Consider the following 23,593-nt stretch of genomic DNA (forward strand, 5'->3'; position numbering starts at 1 on the left):
GAAGGGCAGTTTAGATTGAAAACAAAATCTATTAAGCGCGGAAGGAGGCATCCGATTTGAATGCAGAAGCGTCTTGACTTGCAGTCAAATGCCCGACCCCTAAGCTATATACCCTTAATGTCTAACCTCCGTTTTGTCTCTCCTTATTCCTCTGTCTCGGTGGTCTATGGTTATGTTTGTTCCTCTGTGTCCGTCACTATGCTCACGTACCTCATGGGCGTGGACATTTTTTTTACCATCACAAACTCTATTCACTTACTTTATTAAACTTCATGGTAAATGTACGGAACATAGCAAGAAGTTTAAAGTTGTGAGATGAAATTGACCCTTTCTGTTATTTGTGAGTGGAGGGTGCTTATTGACTGAGTTACCGTACGTTCCATTGTGCAAGGTGATTAACATTTTTCTTTGATCAACATTTAAACAGACAGCGGATTCACCCGGTGTGATGGTGGGTTCCAGTTCTATATCTGCGATCACAGCATCAATTCATGCCACTTACTGTCAACCCAATATTTCTAATAGTTTGGATGACCCAATATTTCTAATACGTTGGATGTTTAATCAAATTTACTTCGTTTTATATTTCATTATTTTCATCTCAGATCTATCTCCACCAGAGGCAAGTCTCTCTTTCAAAATGTTCTGTTCAGGTAGAACACAAGTTAGTCCTTCATCCAATGGCAACAAGGATTACTTTTCGCTGCAGCATGAAAGCGGCAATGAGACGAAATAGTCAGACAAGCTACTCATGTGTTCCTCTCAATTTCCCAAATCCACCAACCTCATCACTGCAGCTCCTGTGAAATCGCTGTACAGTACACCCACTGGCTCCCTATTATCCACAGCACACGTGACTTTTTCAAAGATTTTGTGAATGGTCTCATTCTGCGGTGCAAACGTTGTATGATACTCTGCTTTCGTCACGCTCAGACCATGGACTGTAAACAAGTTGTTCATTTATCTCTCTTGAATTGTACCCGGTCAGGGCCCTTTCCTGTTGTTATGTTTCCTCGCTCCTGGATTTCACTTGTTTAAAACTTCCTATATTTCCAAACTTTACAAGCTTAAAGGGTAAAATGAAAGGTTATGAAGGTGTAAGAAGAGAGTCCTTTCCCTGTGCGCACTTGCTGCCTGACGTCCTGAGTTTTTCCAGCGCTTCCAGCTTTCAGTGCAGCTGTCTGGTCAGATTTGTGTGACAATATAATATCCGTATTTGAGCAACTCCCGCAACAGCGGCTCGTTGGTCTAGGGGTATGATTCTCGCTTTGGGTGTTATGATGTGCAAGGCTGCGAGAGGTCCTGGGTTCAAATCCCGGACGAGCCCCATTGCAATGGCAAAGTCTTGTTCATTTCTTTGCTGTGCACACGGCAGGATGTGTTTTCCAGTGGTTGCGTTTGGGAAACTGATAGCACAAGGAATCTAACAGCACAACGCACTCACAGGCAATTCAAGATGTTTTCAAAAGTTTTCTGTTCTTTTGGACATTCTCTTTACCCCTCGTCAACAATTCAGAGGACACAATGCTTGTGGGTTCCGGCCGCTAGCTTTGTGTACATTGTTATTCATTCATACGATGTGGCTGACTCCCCCACGCACTGTCTATATCTGTCTCTCTTTGTTTCTGTGGAACGACCTCATTATTTTTCACTCTCTCGGTCTCTCACTGTGCCTCTATCCACTTTCCATCGTGTGTTCTTATTTCCCTCTATTCTCGCAGTGTCTGTGTAACGAAGGTTCAATGGATTGATTGCTGTGATGAGACAGTTGCCCTTGGAGGAGAGATTCATTGTGGTTATCCCTTTCTCTGTAATAAAAAGTGATCCCATTGACAAGTCTGCAACGGCGAGACTGTTTGATAGTGTACATGCTGAGGGATTGTTTCCACCACTCCCCCCAGTTCTCCTCCTCCCCACCCCCACCACCGCCCGCTGGGGTAAGCACAGTACGAAGTCTCACAACACCAGGTTAAAGTCCAATAGGTTTATTTGTTAGCACAAGCCACAAGCTTTCGGAGCACTGCCCCTTGATTAGGTGAGTGGGAGTTGTGTTCACAAACAAGGCATATATAGACACAAACTCAATTTACAAAACAATGGTTGGAATGCGAGTCTTTACAGGTAATCAGGTCTTAAAGGTACAGACAATTTGAGTGGAGAGAGGGTTAAGCACAGGTTAAAGAGATGTGTATTGTCTCCAGCCAGGACAGTTAGTGAGATTTTGCAAGCACAGGCAAGTCGTTGACTATCTCTAATAAGTCATTCCGTCTCAAAATGCCTGTAGGTCCTGTCTCTTAAAATACCTTCCAACAACTTACCCATCACAGATGTGGGGCTCACTGGCCTGTAGTTCCCAGGCTTTTCCCTGCAGCCCTTTTTAAACAAGCACAACATTTACCACACTCCAATCTTCAGGCACCTCACCTGCGACTATCAGCGATTCGAATATCTCTGCTAGGGGACCCTCAATTTCCTCCTTAGCCTCCCACAATGTCCTGGGATATACTTCATCAGGTCCCGGGATTTATCCGCCTCAATGCGCGTTAAGACTTCCAGCACCTCCTTATCTGTAAAATGTACACTCCTCAAGACATCACAATTTATTTCCTGAAGTTCCCGAACATCCATGCTTTTCTCTACAGCAAATACTGATGAGAAATATTCATTTAGGATCCCACCCATCTCTTGTGGATCCGCACATAGATGATCTTGTTGATCCTTAAGAGGCCCTACTCTCTCCCTTCCTACTCTTTTGCCCTTTCTGTCTTTGTCGAAGCTCTTTGGATTCTCCTTTGCCTTATCTGCCAAAACAAGTATTTTGGCAGATAGGTTGCACACCTGCCTCATTGATGTGGTTGGTGGGTTCTAAAGATTGAAAGTTTCACTTAGGAACATAGGAATTAAGATCAGCAGTGGGCAAATTCAGCGCCTCGAGCCTGCTCCAGCATTCAATCAGTTCATGGCTGATCATTCCCTGGTCTCAAATCCACTGCCCCTTATCTGTTAATTCATTTTGTGTTGGAAATATATCTGTCTCCTTCTTTAAACCTTTTTAAGGATTCAGACTCCACCCTTCAATGGAGCAGCGAGTTCCACAAATCGACGACCATGAGCAATAAGTAGTTCCCCAACATCTCCGTTTTAAATCTACCGCCTCTCAACCTATCCATGTGACAGTAGGTTGGTTCTATTCCTTCCCCACAGATGCTGTCAGATCAGTTGAGATTTCCAAGCATTTTCTGTTTTTTGCACAGATTCCAGCATTCATCGTGTTTTGTTTTTTTGTGTAATTGTGACCTCTTGATCTCGACTGCCCAATAAGAAGAAACATTTTGTCTACGTTTACTCTATCAATCCCTCTTAAAATTTTATATAATTCGATCACTTCAGCATCTTGTGGGACGATTTCGCCTCAGTGTAAATTTCATGCCCCAGCGAACTCCTAGCGACTGTATACCACAGTGCCGCCACCTAGCAGAGATGGCAGCGCAGTGGGATACAATCGGGAGTGAGTTGCCCTGGGAATTCTTAACATCGACTCTGTAGTCTCATGGCTTCAGGTTAAACATGTGGAAGGAAACCTCTTACTGGATACCAGGTACCGTCCTCCTTCGGCTCATGAATCAGTGATCCTCCATGTTGAAATACACTTGAAGGAAGCACTGAGGGTGGCAAGGGCGCAGAATGTACTCTGGATGGGGGATTTCAATGTCCACCAACGAGAATGGTTCAGTAGCAGCAATACTGATCGAGCTGGTCGGGTCCTAAAATATGTAACTGTTAGACTTGATCTACAGCAGCTGGTGAAGGAACCAACAAGAGGAAACAACATACTTGACCTCATCCTTACCAATCTGCCGGCTGCAGATGCAACTGTCCACGACGGTATCAGCAAGAGTGATCACTGCATAATCCGTGTGGAGATGAAGTCCCACCTTTGCATTGAGAATAGCCTCCATTGTGTTATGTGGCACTATCACCGTGTTTAATGGGACAGACTTCGAACCGATCTCGCTTCACAGAGGCCTAATTTGATTTAATGATGAGTTAAACAAAAAAATGTTCACCCCGTGACTGGGAATAAATCCCGGGCACGGCGCCTAATCCTGACCACTAGAAAAGCTCATAAGAGAGATTTGCAATTAGACCATAATCATCTATTTTCCCACTGCCTCATTTCATGTCATTGTCTAAACTTTGCTAGATAGTCACACAGCCAATCTATCATTTATAAGCAATTACAGCAAATACGTGGCCAATCCACCTAACATGCACAACTGGTCACTGTGGGAGGAAACTTGAACACCGGCAGGAAACTCAGGCACACACGGGGAGAACGTGCAAACGCCGCACAATTACCGAAGGCTGGAATTGAAGCCGGGTCCCAATTTGCTGGAAGTTTGCCAATGTCACACATGGACAAAAGAGCTGTACTCCAGAGGTGTGACGAATGTGGCTGCCTGTGATATCGAGGCATTTAAAGTGCTCTTCTAAATGGTTCTTAAGTGTTCTTAGTGTTGGTGTTCTCGCCTCTAACAACCTTTCAGGCAGTGGGTTCCAGATTGCCATCACCCTCTGATCCTCTCTGAAGCTCTTTCTCCATACCTTAAATCTATGCCGCCTGGTTGTTCACCCTTCTGCTATGGGGAAACGACTATTCCTATCTGCCAATCCATGTCCCTCAAAATTTTGCACACTCAATCATGTCGGCCCTCAGCATTCAATGCTCAGGCGAAATCAGCCCCAATGTATTTCGCCCCTCTTCACAGCTGAAAATCTCCAGCGTAGTGTCCAGAACTAAAACCACTTGTAGCAGCGTTTGAATTGGAATTCACGCCTCCCCAAAGACTGGAACCTCAACCCAACGTCTGAGACCACTCGGACCCGCTATCACGGAAGTGCAAACGATCACCAGGTATTTTAACGGTATTGCTAGTGAAATAGCTCAGAGGCAAAGAATTTGGTATGAACCATTGGGTACTTCGAGTCCGTTCCGTCAGTTAATCAGAGAAGTGATCCATGCAACAAAGAGAACTCTTCTCCAGTCAGAAACACAATGAACTTCAGTGAAGGGCCTTTACGATTTAAACTGTCCTTAACCTCGTCTGGTTCCTAATCTCCCGCCAGAAATGACAAGAAAACTTCCTGTTGAATTTGGTCAGGGTCTTCACTTCAATAAGGGCAGGACATGAGGCGAGACCAGGATTCCTGCATTCTACAGGGAAATAACTGAAATGTGTTTCATGATTTGGACACGAGCAATAAATCTTCATATCCTGACCTGTAATCAAAACAGCAGTGAAAGTGTCAAACTCTATCCATCAGACCAGCAGTTACAGCATGTTTTAAAATTTGCTTTATCCACGCTCCTTTTGTTATTGTTAAGCTCGCTGAAAGCACACTTGAACCAAAGGGATTCTCCTGAAAAATGACACAATCTGCTTCAATACCAGTGATATGTTCAGCCATTGACAACATACAACAAACTCGCCACTTCAATTATTACATTCTTTCTGAGGGTTCGAAACCGGACAGCAATATTTCTGCATGCTTTTCAATACAGAGTCAGGGAAACGTTTCATAATTTGTGTTTTTGGTAAATGTCAACTGATATGCTGAGTATTTCCAGCATTTTCTGATTGCAAAGTCAGGAGTCACTCGGTAAAAACAACAAAAGTGAAGGTCTGTGGTAGAGAGCAAGGCAAGGTGGATTAATTGACACAAGGAATGATAGACACGCAAACATTGAGCAGGTGATGCTGGAGAGCGGGTGGTCTCGTGGTTCAGATTCAAGGCTTTAACCGCCAAGGCCCAGGTTCAATGACAGGTGACAAATTGTGAAAATAGAATTTCGTATGAAACAACTTGTCTCTTTCTTATTCCTGATCAACTAATCACAACTGTTGTTTCAAAGCAATATGCCAAGACTAATAAGCTGTTCCTCGACTGTAACTTTCTATAATTGTTTCATTTTCATCCCCACTGCTGCTGCCTTCACAATATTTCTTTCATCCTACAACCCATTACTGCAAAATCCACCTTCTTCACTTGTGTTCAGCTCCTGTGACCTCATGGGACTGAGTAGATTCAATGCGAAGATTATCATTTAGTCCGAGATTTGGAGCGAGATCGAGGCGATGTTTGTGTCAGTGTAAAAGGTAAAGTCTGACCCATTACCACCCAAATATACTTTGCAACACCATCTCTATCGTCAGTGCGTTGCAGCCTATCACTCTCCTTTGCTTAATAAAACAAATTATTGCTTATGCTGGAAACTGAAACAGAAACAGAAAATGCTGGATAATGTCAACAGTTTTAACAGTATCAGTGGATAGAGAATAGAGACAACGTTTCGAGTCCTGATGACCCGCCGTCAGAGCTCTGAGCCTCTGACAAGTTGATTTCGAAACGTTGGCTCCAATCTCATAGAGTCAAAGAGTCTTAGAGTCACAGGTTTACAGCATGGAAAAAGGCCCTTCTGCCAGGCTTGTCCATGCCACCTTTTTTTAACGACCAAGCCAGTCCCAATTGCCAGCGTTTGGCCCATATCCCTCGATAGCAATCTTGCTCATGTAACTTTCTAAACGCTTGTTAAAAGACACAATTGTACCCGCCTCTACTACTATCTCTGGTAGATTGTTACAGACACTCACCACCCTCAGTGTGAAAAAAGAATGCTCCTCTGGATCCTTTTGTATCTCTCCGCTCTCATCTTAAACCTATGCCTTCCAGTTTTAGACTCCCCTACCACTGGGAAATGATATTGACTATCTAGCTGATCTATGTCTCTCAGTATTTCATAGACCTTTATAAGATCGTCCTGAGCCTCCTACATTCCAGAGAAAAAAGTCCCAGTCTATCCAACCACTCCTTGTAACTCAAACCATCAAGTTCTCGGAGCATTCTAGTAAATCGTTTCTGCATTCTTTCTAGTTTAATAATGTCCTTTCTATAATAGAATGACCAGAACAGTACACAGTATTCCAAGTTTGGCTTACCAATGATTGCACAACTTCAACAATACGTCCCAGTTTCTGTATTCACTGTTCTGACCAATGAAACCAAGCATACCGAATGCCGTATTCACCACCCTATCCACCTGTGACACCACTTTCAATGAGCTATGAACATGTACCCCCAGATCTCTTTGCTCTATAACTCTCGCCACGCCCTACCATTAACTGAGCAAGTCCTGCCCTTGTTCGATCTACCAAAATGCATCACCTCGCATTTATCTAAATTAAACTCCATCTGCCATTCGTCAGCCCACTGGCTGAATTGATCAAGTTCCCGTTGAAATCTGAGATAACGTTCTTCACTGTGCACTATGCCATCATTCTTGGTGTCATGTGCAAACTTACTAACCATGCCTCCTAAATTCTCATCCATATCATTAATATAAATGACAAGTGACAGTGGACCCAACATCGATCCCTATGGCACACCGCTGCTCACAGCCTTCCAGTTTGAAAAACAAGCCTCTACACCACCCTCTGTGTTCTGTCATCAAGTTAATTTTATATCAATTTGGCGACCTAGCTGGATCCCGTGAGTTTTAATCTCATGCAACAACCTACCATGCGGTACCTTGTCAAAGGCCTTGCTAAAGTTCATATAGACAACATCGACGGCACGGCCCTCATCTACCTTCTTGGTTACCCCTTCAAAAAAAACTCAATCAAATTTGTGAGACATGATTTTCCACTCGCAAAGCGATGCTGACTGTCCCTAATCAGTCTTTGACTCTCCAAATGCCTGTCGATCCGATCTGTAAGAATTCCTTCGATCAACTTAGTTGGGCGGGGCGGCGGGGGTGGGGGGGGCGGGGTGAGGGGGAGGGGGGCGATAGCCTCGTGGTATTAACGCTAGACTATTAATCCAGAAACTCAACTAAGTTCTGCGGACCGGGGTTCGAACTCGGTCATGACAGCCGGTGGAATTTGAATTCAATAAAAAAATTCTGGAATTAAGAATCTACTGATGACCATGAAACTATTGTTGATTGTTGGAAAGACTTATCTGGTTCACTAATGCTCTTTAGGGGAGGACATTTGCTGTCATTACACGGTCTGGCCTATATGTGACTCCAGAGCCACAGCAATGTGATTGCCTCTCAACTGCTTTCGGGCAACTGGGGATGGGCAATAAATGCTGGCCAGCCAGCGACGCCCATGTCCCATGAACACGTAAAAAAACTACAGCTGTGAGGCTCACCGGCCTGTAGTTCCCAGGCTTTTCGCTTTTAAACAAAGACACAACATTTGCCACCCTCCAATCTTCGGGCACCTCACCTATTGCTATCGATGTTTAAAATATCTCTGCTAGTGGATACACAATTTCCTCCCTAGCCTCCTACAACGTCCTAGGATACACTTCATCAGGTGCTGAGGATTTATCTACCGGGATGCGCTTTAAGACTCCAGCATATCCTTCTCTGGAAAACCTAAACTCCTCAAGATATTGCTATTTATTTTCCCAAGTTCCATCACACCCATGTCTTTCTGATGGTCTCTCTGCAAAAATGCCTTCAGACCTGATGAGATATTCTAGTCCACTTCCGGCCTCCCCCACCATTAGGAACATTCTCTCTGAATCTACCCTGTCTAACTCTGTTAGAATTTTGTCGTTGCTATGACTCCTCCCTTATTCTTCTAAACTAGAATGAATGTAATGCTAACCGACTTAGTCCCTCCTCATGTGACAGACCTGTCATCCCAGATATAAGCCTGGTAAACGTTCGCTGTACTCCCTGTAGGGCAATGAAATCCTTCCCCAGATAAGGACACCAAAACTGCACACAATACTCACGGTGTGGTCTCACTAACACCGTATACAATTGCATTAATGACTGAAGAGGCTCGAAAGGCTGAGCGGCCTGCCCTTGTCCCTATTCCTTATGGCATTGTTGGTCCTCATGCTTTGGAACTCTCTTTCTCAATAATCGGTGGCAACAGAGCTTTCATTATTTTTAAGGTAGATGTGGATAAGTTTTTGCTGAGTCATACGTGATTGGTGATCAGGTGTAGGTGGACTGCAAATTTGATGTTAGAATTAAGTTATGAAATGGTGGAGCGGGCTTGAGGGGCTTAATGTCCTACGTATCTTTCTATTTTGATTGTTCATACGACGATCTGAGAGACAACACATTCCACATCATTGTCTTTAATGAGCGACCCCTTCTTTGAAACTTTCTCACCCGGTTTTGGATTCTCTCCGAAATGGCAACATTCTGTGCACATCCACAATGTCAACATCCCTCAAGATCTTAAACTCTTCCATTAAGCCGCCTCTTACTATTCGAACTTTCAGTGTGTATATGTCTACTCTCTCCAACCATCTCCATGAGACAACCCGCTCATTACTGGAAATCGTTTAGTAAACCTTCTCAGGAGTGTCTCAAAGACATTTTCATTTCCCTTTATATATCGATAGCCAAAGGTATACACGTTATTTCTAATATGGGCTCACTATCAGAAGGGCTTGAACCTGCAAGGCCACGGAGCAGATGATAGAATGTGGGATTAGACGGAGCCACTAGTTCCATTTGTCTCCGTTGTATCCAGAGTATGCATGATGGGCTGAATGGCCCGTTTCGGCATCATTACTTTTCCATTCTTCTAGTTATCACCAGAGTTTTGTGCAACTGAATGGGTATGTATAAATAATATTGGGTGTAATTCGTGTAAGATAATGTCCTTTTTTGTCAGGTTTATAAATAGGCTCGACTGACATTTGTTTTAAATTCGAGCAAAAATAATAGAAGGAATTAAATATTACTAAGTAGAGTGAATTGAAGGTGAAAGATATTTCGAGAAGATAAAACGTGCAGATCGATGGAATTGCATCCACACAGTCTGAAAGCAGCACGGCATGCAGAGGAAGATGTAAGGTTGGGTGAAGGGCACAGGACACATCCTCACTTATCATCAAAAGTACAGGAAATGTTACATGTGTTTCGGAACGCAGGTTGGACACCTGATTTACCTCTTGCACGGGTTAATCTCCATAAAATAATATCTGTGAACAATACAAGGGCAGATGGTTGTTTTATCGGATTAAGACCTGTTTCTTGCTGAAAACCAGCAGTGTAATATTTCTAATCATCCTGCTTTTGACACCTCTCTTTTATTTGCAGAAGCATCAACATTATTCCCCGAATCTGCACCAATTTCACTATTACAGTTTCATTGAAATTCTGAAATTGTAGATTGACATTATGAGATAGAAATATTCATTACTGTCTTAATTCACGTCAGTTCAGTAACATAGTCTTAATCAATAATCCTATTTTTCACCAAACTGCTTGGGCCAATTTGTTTGTCTTCAGTCAGATCATTTTCTATGATTGCAAAGGACTTTCAATAAACATGTATTTTGCAAGAAAAGCTGAATTCATCTTGTTTGTTCGGCGATTGTGAATAATCGTGTAGGCACAAAGTTTAATTGTTTCTCCGGTGACTTTACTCACTCCATAAATAGGCAATGCTTTCATTGTGCCCACCGGTGTTAAAAATAAGAGTGGTCTCCAGTACAACCAGAGATCATTGAATCTCAGAGTCGATGAACCATGTACTGGATTATTCCACTTGAACTTCGTATTATTTGGGTACGTCACGATGTCTGAAGGATTTACTACCCACTCCGTTGGTGTGACTGGTGAGTGTAATTTCACTATATTTATTACCTTGTCCATGAGATCCAGTTAATAATGTTATTATATGCAAACGTCATGTTCCTTATGTGTTAATGCAGTGGGAAAAATTCTCTCTCTTCTCAGCAGCCATTGTCCCTACTGTCGCCTGGTTGCTCTTTATTTCCCTCTCCCTCCCCTCCCCGCTACCACGCCCCCACCCCCCCCCCCCCCCCCCATCTCCTCGCTCCACCCACTCCGTCCCCACCTCCACCGGCCACTTTCACTGTTCCTGCCTTAGTATCTAAAGGGTCCTGACCTCAGTAAAAATATATATATAATTTCCAGTGCTGTGATTCACAGCCAATTCCAAATCAACTGATGCAATATCTACAAATGCAGAGTCTACAGCAGAGTCACAGCAGAGTGACCCGGACCAGGGACATTTGGTCCAAACCCATTGGCATCATTGTGTTTCCCAAATACAAATATGGAGAAGGCTTGAAAGTGGAGATCTGATCTGTTGGTGAATCTGCTTTCTTGCTACATCAATGCGGTGCTTTCCTACTGTGAACTCGGTCTCAGCGGAACCAGTGAATCCATATTATTCTGAGGCTGGATTATGTGAAAACAAATACTTCAACTGCTCCCCAGAATCCTGACAGACCGCTGCTCCCGTTCTCAATCTGAAATATGAGTTAATTGTGTCTCTCTTCCTTACAGTGAACTTATCGACGATTCTTATCCTGTCTCGCGGAAGGTGTGGACTTTCAAAATGTGTCACACGTTCCTAATTTCCATGTTAGCAGCGTGTGTACTGGTCGTCATCATCGACCTCATATTGAGGCAAGTTCCTATCAGAGTTAATGATCAATTTATCTTCATGCATCAGACTCAAGTGTGCAACATCCATGCCGTCCTGCTGTACGCAGTCACCGATTGTTCTGTCTTGTTCACTGTCACTTTCACCTTTGATCGATTCGTGGCCATTACTTGTCAGAAACAGAAAATAAACTACTACACTGAGAAAACGGCAGTTGTGGTTATTGGAACAGTGAGTGTGCTGCTCAGTGCAAAGAACACGTTCTGGTACTATATGTCTGAGGATATAGTGTACTTTCCAATAATCTCTACTTCTGTTATGCAGATTCTGATTAATTGTTTTCACCAGCGTGAGTAGAAGTTGAAAGTCTGCATTATATTTTAGCCAAAAGACCAGAAGACCATAAGACATAGGAGCAGCATTAGACCACTTGGCCCATCGAGTCTGCTCCGCCATTCAATCATGGCTGATATTTTTTCTCATCCCCATTCTGCTGCCTTTTCCCCATAACCCCGATCCCCTTATCAATTAAGAACCTATATCTCTCTGTCTTAAAGACACTCAATGAACTGGCCTCCACAGCCTTCTTCTCCAAACCTCATCTGTTCCTTTATTGCTGAAACTGCTGTGCAATATTTCAACCGTTAAACACATTTTATTGTCGAGCAAGGTTCTCCGTAGACCTCAGACGCAAAAGAGTGGGGAAAGTTCAAATGGCCAAGAGATAGAGAAGTGAAGAAAATCTACCATCTTACCCTTTGCGATGTCGGGAAATTTTATCCTGTTATGGTCAGGGTTCCTATTGTTTTGCCTTAATCAGCGATTGTACAAGTTGAATTTATTTCTGTTATTTTGCCATTATTTGTTCAGGAACTGGGATTTATGCTTCAACTCGAGAGTTGCTGCACCAACACATGCATTCATGCCATGACCCAGACGCAATTCAGAGCGGATCTGAAGAATGTGGTGAAATTTTCATTTACTGGAATTGTGAAGTTTATTAAACAGTGATCATATAGTTTACCATAACAGTGTGTTTATCTGGTGTACTGTACAAAACCCCATCTCAGTCAGACACGCACAGTGAGACCGTTTTTGTTTTGTTATTCTGATCAATCCATGAACAGCAAGCGCAGAAATAGAAAATAATCGAATTTACGTCCAGAGGCACTGGGTTTGGATCATTTCAATGCTGATATTCAGCATGGCCTGGGCAAAATGAGCTCCAGAGTGAAGTATCCCCATGGCAAAGCGGGAGGGAGATTGGTGACTGTGACATTTTGCATCTACTCCAACACACCTCCAACAACAAATGGAGATGCCAGCCCTGCCGTCCCTTAAACCTCACCGCATCATAAAACTTTATTATTTAATAAGTCTGGATGAGAAAAGTACACATCACTTTAAATCAATAAAAGAGGTCATAAAATAATTAGCTGTTAATGCGCATATTTATTCGTGGGAAGATGAATGCCAATGTCAGTATTAAATTCATTATCCTTCGGCCAGATTTCCCTGTGAATATCACTGACACAGATACTAATGTCGTTGCTTTACTTGTTGGTTCCTTTCTGGGGAAACAAGGAAATAAATTTAACCTAAAAATCTCCTCAAACCTGTTTTGCTATCTTGTCGTTAAAGTGATACAACACCACCATCTGCTGGCGCCGCACAGCAACTGCAGATTTGTGAGTTTCAAAGTTCAGTGTCTGGATGGCTGCATCCGCGAACCTTTTGCTGAAGTGTGACTATTGAACGATATTGTCCGAGATTTGAGTATACAGAAGGAGCTCGGCTGGCGCATTCGCCCTTTTATATAACCAGACACCGCACAGGAACTGTGTTCTTCATTATCCTTTGGAGACATGGTCTGGACATTGAAGTTGGTGTTATTTCAGACTGCAATGCGTGCATTCGATGCAGTTATCAGAGGTTAAATCACATTCAAAATGGGAGTGGGCAAACTTTTCTTCCCTCTGTAATTCACTGTCAGACATTTTCAAGGTTTAATCTTATAGGGGCACGCGCACACAGACATTTACAGCAGCGCGTACATACACAAAGACATTTACAGGGGCCCACACGCGCAAACATACACACATAGAGATACAGGGGCGCGCACTCGTTCACAGAAATACAGAGTCACAAACACACACAGACACAGACATGCGCACACGCATACACTCACACAGACACACAGATCCTTATAAAGAATGTTCACAGTAACTTCATTGCAATGTTAATGTAAGCCTAATTGTGACACTAATAAACGTCAATGTTTCCAATATAATCCACTAAATTACACAATGATTCTTTGAAGATTGAAAACGAAATCATTTTAAGGCGCAGATTTTATTTCTTTGATTGCATTTGATTTATTTTTGTCACGTATATTACATACAGCGAACAGTACAGGGAAAAGACAAAGCATATCGTTCATAGAGAAGGAAACGAGACATTGAAGAATGTAATGTTACAGTCATAGCTTGGGTGGAGTGAAAGATCAGCGTAATGCAAAGTAAGTCCATTCAAAAGTCAGACGGCAGCAGGAAAGAAGCTGTTCTTGAGTCGGTTGGTACGTGTCCTCAGACTTTTGTATATTTTTCCCGCGGAAGAAGGCGGAAGATAGAATGTCCGGGGTGCGTGGGATCCTTAATTATGCTGGCTGCTTTGCCGTGGCAGCGGCAGTCAATGGATGGGAGACTGGTTTGCGTGATGGATTGGGCTCTATTCATGCCTTATTGTTGTTTCTTGCGGCCTTAGGCAGAGCAGGAGCCATACCAAGCTGTGATACAACCAGAAAGAATGATTTCTATGGTGCATCTGTAAAAGTTGGTGAGAGTCGTTGCTGACATGCCAAATTTCCTTAGTCTTCTGACAAAGTAGAGGCGTTGGTGGGCTTTCTTAACTTTCGTGTTGGCATGGGGGGACAAGGACAGGTTGTTGGTGATCTGGATACATAAAAACTTGAAGCTTTCGACCATTTCTACTTCGTCCCCGTTGATGTAGACAGGGGCATGTTCTCCTTTTCGCTTCCTGAAGTCGATGACAATCTCCATTGTTTTATTGACATTGAAGCAGAGATTATTGTCGCCGGAACAGTTCACCATGTTCTTCATCTCATTCCTGTACTCTGTCTCGTCATTGTTTGAGATCCAACCCACTACAGTGATGTCGTCGGCAAACTTGAAATTATTTTGTATCTTCACAGCCTTTATTCACACTGTATCCGTGCTCGATAAATAAGGTTTTCCCATTTTGAAGCTCTTGGCCTACATTATAAAAGTTACCGTGATGCAGAAAAAAACCCATCTGTGTTGGAATGAAAATGTTCAACCTCCATTCTTGTTCCGATTTGCCCTGCCAGTTATATACCTCAACAAGTTTCGTACATATTCATCAGAGAAAGTTTCGGTGTTGACTCTTATGAGACTGTTGGGCCATTCCCTAACACACAATAAACACAGAGGCTCAATGTTGCTTCAATTGTTTCTGGAACTGATAGCATCCAGAATGGAGAGTTTGGTTAATGTTATTTTCTTTCAAATTTGAAGTATGTTTCTGTTTTACAATGTCTCAATGTCGCACTGACACTCACACAACACAAACATGTACTCACACACGCACAGTTACGCATTCAGAAACTTTCTCATAAACACATGCTGCCATATACACACTCTCTCACCCAAACAAACACACAGACTTATATATAGACACAAACTTAAAAAACATACTCAAAAGCACACGTTCACACACAGGGGAACAGACAGAGAGAAACTGAAAACCTCACAGACACAGGGGCTCACACACACAGTTACAGGGACACACAGATACTGGGGCACACACAGTTGCATGGGCACATTCAGATACATGCGCATATTTAGATACATGGGCACACAGACACAGATACAGGGGCACACGCAGAGACATGGGGGCACGCACACAGATACAGGGTCACACACACAGATAGAGGGACAGACATACAAATAGGGGGACACAGAAAGACAGATACATGGACACACACACACACAAACAGACACACACACACGCGCGTGCACGCATATACAGGCATACACACACGGAGAGACACAAAGATACCGCGGCAAACACGCACATACAGTGACACACATGAAGGTAGATACAGGGACGCACACTCACACAGATACCAGGGTTCACACAGATACAGGGAGACGCACAGATTGAGGGACACTCAGAGATAGAGAGGCACACACACAAACAGAGATACAGAAGCACACAAACAGATACTGGGGCATACAGAGAGCCAGGGGCACACGCAGCTCTGCGGCACACACACACACACACACAGTGGTGCACACACAGATACAGGGACAAACACAGAGAGGTAGTGGAGCGTACACCAATTCAGGGGCATACACAGATTTAGGGGCACACACAGAGAGATAGCGGTGAAAACACAGATACAGGGGAATGCACAGAATAAGGGGCACACACAAAGATATAGATGCACACACACAGCGATGCAAGGACTTAAACAGAGATACAGGAGCACAAACCTACTGAGAACTTACAACGTCTGCTGTTTTTATTATCAATACAGGTTTTATTATAAGTTAAAACACAGCAAGTCGGCAAAGGTCAATAGAATGAGCTGCATCTCCTCGTAACAACGGGATGTGACGCTCGACTCATTGATCGACAGTTCCGCCGCGCCTCAGCGAAAAACCGCACTGACCTCCTCAGAAGGCAAACAGAGGACATGACCGACAGGGTGCCCTTCGTCGTCCAGTACTTCCCCGGAGCGGAGAAATTATGACAGCTTCTTCGGAGCCTTCAACATGTCATCGATGAAGATCAGCATCTCGCCGAGGCCACCCCCACATCCCCACCACTTGCCTTCAAAAACCGCGCAAACTCAAACAGACCATTGGTAGCAGCAAACTACCCGCCCTTCAGGAGAACAGCGACCACGACACCAAACAACTCTGCCACGGCAATCTCTGCAATGCCGGACCATTGACATGGAGGCCATCATCACACATGAGAATTCTCTCCACCAGGTACACGGTACATACTCATGCAACTGGGCCAACGTTGTCTACCTCATACGTAGAAAACGATGTGCAGAGGCGTCGTACATCGGTGAATCCATGCAGATGCTACAACGGCTGAACTGACACTGCGCAACAGTCACCAGGCAGGAGTGTTCCCTTCCTTGCGGGGAACATTTAAGCAGTCAAGGGCACTCAGCCTCGGACATCCGGCAAAGCGGTCTCCCAGGTGGCCTTAAAGACATATGACAACGCAGAATCACCGAGCAGAAACTGATTGCCAAGTTCCGCATGCATGAGCACGGCCTCAACCGGGATCTTGGATTCATGTCACACTACATGTAACCGATTGGCGTGGAAGTGCAAAATCCTACTAACAGTCCTGGTTTGAGACAATTCATACCTCCATAACTTGTGATTATCCCTCTCGCCACTTGCATTGTCTGTACCTGTAAAGACTTGATTGCCGGAAAAGACTCTCATTCCAAACATTATCTTACAATTGTGTCTTTGTGTATATATGCCGTGTTTGTGAAACCTGCCTCTACACTTTCCTGATGAAGGAGCAGCTCTCCGAATGCTCATGATTCCACATAAGCCTGTTGGACTTTAACCTGGTGTTGTGAGACTTCTTCCTGTCGAACGAGGGAAAGGTAAACTTTCACTTGGATGGTATTTTTAGTACGGCAAAATTCTGCGATGGAAAGAATGGAGTTCAAACTAATTGCGTGTCAGTTCCTCATTACAAGGCTGCTATGTTTGCGTTGTTTGTTTCATTGGAGCGACAATGATGAGGTTGGTGGATTTTGGAAACTGAAAGATACACAAGAGCAACCTGTGGGACTATTTCACCTCACTGTCGATTTCATGTTCCAGGTTACAGCAAACAGTGATGTCACTGGCTGAAGGAATTACTCATGTTCCATCTAAACATGGCATTTTGCCCATCACAGGTATAAAACAAAAACTGAAATGAAAATAAAGTCCAAATTTAATATAAATGAGTGAGGTTAAAGTGCAGGCAGACACCTTCCCTGCTGGTCTAGTGGTTCGGACTCGGAGGATTCGGAGTTTTCACTACCGCGGCCTGGGTTTAATTCCAGGTCAGTGAATGCAACTCTATTGCTGTCGTGCAGCACATGAATGAAGAGGAGCTGAAATTACTTCCTACTCGAAAACAGAGGTGGTACTTGTGCCTCTTTGATAAATAAGGATTAAATTTCCATCCCATTCCACAATCCTGCCAATTGTACCGAACAACTTGTATTTACATCCTCTCTGCTGGCTCCTTTTGCCCAAGTGAATAAGATGCTTTCTGCTGCATTAAATCTGAGCCATGGCATGATCGACCAAAAGTATTTCATGAAATTTAAAATAAATCAAATGAAATATTAAAAACAGCGGAATACGATCCCACACCTCCACAAAACATCAGTTCAGTGCCTTGGACCAAAGATCAAATTTACCAGTAGAAAAGGAATGCTGTCACGGTTGCTGTTGCTAGTGGACAGAATCGATGGAGAAGGAGTGGGTCATATTTCCCTTCGACTCTCCTCCACCACGGAATAAGATCACGGTGGATCCCACGTTCAACACCAATTTGCCAACAAATCCCGAATCCCTTAATTCCCTTTGAGTTCAAAAAAATTATCCTTCTCAGTATTCAATATCCTCACTTGTTCTGGATCCGCAGGCCGTTGGGTTACAGAATTCCAAGCATTCACAAGCCTCTGAGTGAAGAATTCTCTCCTCACCTCGGTCCTAAATGGTTGCCGTACTATCCGGATATTGTGAGCCCAGTTATAAACACTCCAGACTCGAGCAAGAGGCGGGGAAGGAGGAGGGGTGTAGGGGGGGAGGGGCGGGGTGCGGTGGAGGGGTGTAGGGAGGCGAGGGGGTGAGGCGGGGGGGGGGGGGGTGGTGGGTGGAAACAATCTCTCAGCATGTACACTGTCAAACAGTCTCGCCGTTCCAGACTTTTCAGTGGGATCACTTTTCATTATTCCAAACTCTAGAGAGAACAGGGTAATTACAATGAATCTCTCCTCCGAGGGCAACTGTCTCATCACAGCAATCAATCCAGTGAATCTTGGTTACACAGACAGCAAGAGAAGAGAGGGAAATAAGAGCACAATATGGAAAGTTGATAGAGGTACAGAGAGAGTCTGAGAGAGTGAAAAAGACAGATCGATACACAGAAACAAAGATAGACAGTGCGTGGGGGAGTCAACCACATCGTATGAATGAATAACAGTGCACACAAAGCCAGCGGCCGGAACCCACAAGCATTGGCTCCTCTGAATCGTTGACTAGGGATAAAGAGAATGTCCAAAAGAAGCGTCAACTTTTGAAAACATCTTGAATTACTTGTGAGTGCGTTGTGCAATTAGATCCCCTGCATTGTCAGTTTCTCAAACGAAACCGCAGGTAAACTCATCCAGCAGAGTACACGGTAAAGAAATGAACAAGACTTTGCCATCGCAAACAACAACGGGGCTCGTCCGGGATTTGAACCCGGGACCTCTCGCAGTTTTGCGACTCACAACACCCGAAGCGAGAATCATACCCCTAGACCAACGAGCCGCTGTTGACAGAGCTGCTCAAATACGGATATTATATTGTCACACAAATCTGATCAGACAGCTGCAGTGAAAGTTGGAAGCGCTGGAAACACTCAGGAAGTCAAGCAGCAAGTGCGCACAGGGAAAGGACTCTCTTCTTACACCTCGACAACCTTTCATTTAAGCTGGTAAAGTTTGGAAATGTAGGAAGGTTTAAACAAGTGAAAACCAGGAGCTAGGAAACACAACAACAGGAAAGGGCCCTGATTGGGGACAATTCAAAAGAGATAAATGAGCAAGTACTTTGTGGTCCATGGCCTGAGCGTCAGGAAAGCAGAGTATTACAGAATGTTTGCCCTCTTTTTAGGTCAAACCAAATAAACAAACTCAAATTAAGTCAGGACAAAGTAAAAGGGGCAGCTCCCCAAAAAGGAGGGGAACAGCCCGAACAGAAATCAAAGTACAAAGGAAACTTAAAAACATCAAATTAAAATGTGATTATTAGGGTCAATAATGCACCCCAACCGCTGCGGTGCCCAGCGGGCGCGGAAGGCGTCAACCCCGCCCGTGGACACCGCATGCTCCCTCTCCAGGGACACCTGGTCGTGAACGTAGCCGCGGTAGAGGGGAAGACAGTCAGGATGGACGGCCCCCTCGATCGCCCGCTGCCTGGACCGGTAAATGGCGCGTTTCGCCAGGCCCAGGAGCAGGTTCACGAGGAGGTCGCCATCCCGACCCTCCCCTCTCCGCACCGGGTGTCCGTAGATCAGGAGCGTGGGACTGAAGTGCAGACAAAACATCAATAAAAGGTTCTTTAGGAAAACATAAAGGGAGTGCAGCCTAAGACACTCAACATAGACATGGTCCACGGACTCCACAAGGCCGCAGAAAGGGCAGTCTTCGGAGCCCGTGAACCAGTGAATCCTACGGTTGTGCGGAACTGCTGCATGCATCACCCTCCACCCCAGGTCCCCGACGTAATTGGGGGAGATCCCTCCGTAGAGGGACCTCCAGCGGGGACCTCCGCCGCCCGGCGGCCACAAGGCCCGCCGGGCGACAGGCGAGGAGGCGGTAGTGGAAGGTGTGCAGCAGCAGCCCGCACAGGAAACGCCTCCGCGCGGTAGAAAAAGGCACGGAGGGCATTTCCGCGAGGCGGCTCAGGCTGTGGGGCACCTCACCCAGGGGAGGGGGGTTGAGGCTTTGGGCCAATGTGGAATTCCGCCCGGACAGGGGAACGCTCGGGCGGGATCCCACCGCCCGCCTGCCAGAGCACACGGTAAAGAAATGAACAAGACTTTGCCATCGCAAACAACAACGGGGCTCGTCCGGGATTTGAACCCGGGACCTCTCGCAGTTTTGCGACTCATAACACCCAAAGCGAGAATCATACCCCTAGACCAACGAGCCGCTGTTGACAGAGCTGCTCAAATACGGATATTATATTGTCACACAAATCTGATCAGACAGCTGCAGTGAAAGTTGGAAGCGCTGGAAACACTCAGGAAGTCAGGCAGCAAGTGCACACAGGGAAAGGACTCTCTTCTTACACCTCCACAACCTTTCATTTAAGCTGGTAAAGTTTGGAAATGTGGGAAGTTTTAAACAAGTGAAACCCAGGAGCTAGGAAACACAACAACAGGAAAGGGCCCTGATAGGGTACAATTCAAAAGAGATAAATGAGCAAGTACTTTGTTGTCCATGGCCTGAGCGTCAGGAAAGCAGAGTATTACAGAATGTTTGCACCGCAGAATGAGATCATGCACAAGACCTTTGAAGCAGTCACGTGTGCTGCAGATAATAGGTAACCGGTGGTTGTACTGCACAACGATTACAGAGGAACTGCAGTGATGAAGTTGGTGGATTTTGGGAATTGAGAGGAACATATGAGCAGCTTGTGCGACTATTTCACGTCATTGCCGCTTTCATACTGCAGCGAAAAGTCATCGTTGTTGTCACTGAATGAAAAACTAACTTATGTTCTACCTAAACAGAACATTTTGAAAGAAAGACTTGCCTCTGGTGGAAATAGATCTGAGATGAAATAATGAAATATAAAATGAAGTAAATTAGATTAAACATCCAACGTATTAAAAATATTGGAGCATCCAACCTATTAGAAATATTGGTTCACAGCAAGTGACATGAATTGATGCTGTGATCAGAGATATAGAACTGGAACCCACCGTCACACCGAGTGAATCCGCTGTCTGGTTAAATGTTGATCACAGAAAATGTTTGACCATCTTTCACAATGGAACGTACAGGAACTCAGTCAATAAGCTGTCTCCACTCACAAATAACGGAACGCGTCAATTTCATCTCGCAACTTTAAGCCTTTGCCATCTTATGTACATTCATTATGAAGATTTATAAAGTAAGTGAATAGAATGTGTGATGTTAAAAAAACGTGTTCACGCCCTTGGCGTAAGCACAGTCACGCACACAGAGGAGCAAACATAAGCATACACCACGCGAGACAGAGCACTAAGGAGCGACAAAACGGAGGGCTTGTATTAAGGCAATGTAGCTTCGGGGGAGAGCATTTGACTACAGGTCAAGACGTTTCTGCATTCAAATCGAATGCCTCCTTCCGCGCTTAATTGATTTTTTTTTCAATTAAAACTGCCCGTAATTGACTGGAAAGCGCTTTGTTACGTGCGGTTGTCGGGAGAGGTTCTATATAAATGCAAACATTTCATGATCTTCAATCCCAGTCCTCTGTTACTGTCAGTAGAAACAGTCTGTCCCTCCCTGCTCTATTAAAACGGCCCTTTTCCCATGTTAGGAGAAGGGATTCACCATGACACACAGCAACACTGCGGGGTAAAATAGGAAAATATGCATGTTTAGATTTATAAACGATGCCATCGTTTGGCCCTTCTGCGTCAGGTTTGGTGAAAATTGAATTGACGTCGAATTTGCAGCCAACATGCTGACACCCTGATTTAGGATGCCATGTGGGCTGCAGCTGTCTCAGTTTCCGTGGCGCAATTGCGAGCGCGTTCGGTTATTAACCGGTTACAAACAACGTCGCTGAACGTGGGGCTCGAACCCACGACCCTAAGATTAAGGATTTCATGCCCTACCGACTGAGCTAGCCGGGCACATGGGCAAAAGTGCTTTCAATAACCTAAAATGCATGGAGACAAATATGGTTTTTCCATCTCGTGTCTCAGCTTGTTCTGACTTCAAAGTTTGCAATTAATCGACCGACAGAATCCCCAAAGTTCCTATCCATTCCTCTCAATCATCAATTACATCATTCACATCTTCCAATTCTTAGCTTCACCTCTCTCAAATGTTCCAAACTCTTCTTACATCATTCACCTTTTTTTTGGTTCTTAATAATTGAGCGGGGGGGGGGGGGGGGGGGCGGGGGAACATTCCCTCTCAACATTTACACTGTCAAACTGTTTTCCAGTTTCAGACTTTTCAATAAGATCACTTCTGATTATTCTAAACTCCAGAGCGAACATTAAATCTCTCTCCTCCCAGGAGAAACGCAGAAATCAATCCAGTGAACCTCGGTTACATACAGACAGCGTACGAATGGAGAGAGCAAGGCGCAAAAGACGTCAACGTAATAAAAACACAGTCAGAGAGACTGACAGAGTCTGAGGGCGACATATAGAGACAATGAAAAACAGAAATAGCGAGTGGGGTGCACATCCACAACCCATGAATGGATAACAATGTACACACAGCCAGCTGTCTGAACCAACAAACATGGGGTCCTCTAAACTGGTGACCAGAAATATAGTGAATGGCCACAAGCATGTTAACCCTTTAATGTCTTGGTTTTCTTGTGTGAATGTTGTGTTGATAGATTACCTGCACTGTGTGTCCAGGTGCTCAAACCAAATCCCATGTAAACCAATCCCACCGTTTGCACTTGCAAATTACATTTATAAAACATATGATTTGTCCAATACGCAACAACAGTTGAATGAGGGCTCTGGCCCGGCATGTGACCCCAAGATCGCTCGCACGTTTGTGGATGTTAACACCCTCGGCCCGAAACATACACCTCGTCCATCGAAGTTGTTCAATGAAGATATTTCCATTGCCATCCAAAGCTGCTCAGCCTTCTGCAGAGAAAGGTGAAAATGCTGGAAAAACTCAGAAAGTCAGACAGGTTGTGTACACAGGAAAACAAATCTCATATTTTAGCTCCATAACATTTCATTAACACTGGGAATGGTTAGAAATGTAGTAAGTTTTAAACAAGTGTTATCCAGCAGCATAACAAGGGGGGAGGCATCTGGCCGGGTGTAAATGAGGAGAGATTAAATGAGGGAAACAAAGAATTTTAAAGTAATTACACCACAGAATGGGGACATTCCTAAGTCATTTAATGGACTCAGTTATGTTGTGGATGAAGGGGAACCTGTGGATGTAATGTACGCAGATTGCATTGGAGCCATAGTGATGAGTTGGTGGGTTTTGCAAAATTGAAAGTTGCACTTAGGAAGATAGAATCAGGAGTAGAAGTGGCAAATTCAGCGTTCGAGCCTGAACCGTCATACAATCAGTTCATGACTGATCTCTC

The 23,593-nt window shown here is 44.4% G+C and overlaps 1 protein-coding gene and 3 non-coding genes across 4 annotated transcripts in view; 1 reads left to right on the plus strand and 3 right to left on the minus strand.

The window, feature by feature from the left end:
• LOC144484979 (uncharacterized) overlaps nt 1–23,593 on the minus strand; it is a 565,458-nt gene that overhangs the window by 394,341 nt on the left and 147,524 nt on the right. The window lies entirely within an intron of this gene.
• On the plus strand, nt 1,238–1,327 carry trnap-ugg (transfer RNA proline (anticodon UGG)). The gene is given in 2 exon segments: nt 1,238–1,273; nt 1,292–1,327. It is a non-coding gene; the product is annotated as a tRNA-Pro (tRNA).
• trnap-cgg (transfer RNA proline (anticodon CGG)) lies at nt 18,977–19,066 on the minus strand. Its single transcript is given in 2 exon segments — nt 18,977–19,012; nt 19,031–19,066. It is a non-coding gene; the product is annotated as a tRNA-Pro (tRNA).
• On the minus strand, nt 20,362–20,451 carry trnap-ugg (transfer RNA proline (anticodon UGG)). Its single transcript is given in 2 exon segments — nt 20,362–20,397; nt 20,416–20,451. It is a non-coding gene; the product is annotated as a tRNA-Pro (tRNA).

Source organism: Mustelus asterias, unplaced genomic scaffold (genome assembly GCF_964213995.1).
Source record: "Mustelus asterias unplaced genomic scaffold, sMusAst1.hap1.1 HAP1_SCAFFOLD_150, whole genome shotgun sequence".
Classification (NCBI taxonomy): Eukaryota; Metazoa; Chordata; class Chondrichthyes; order Carcharhiniformes; family Triakidae; genus Mustelus; species Mustelus asterias.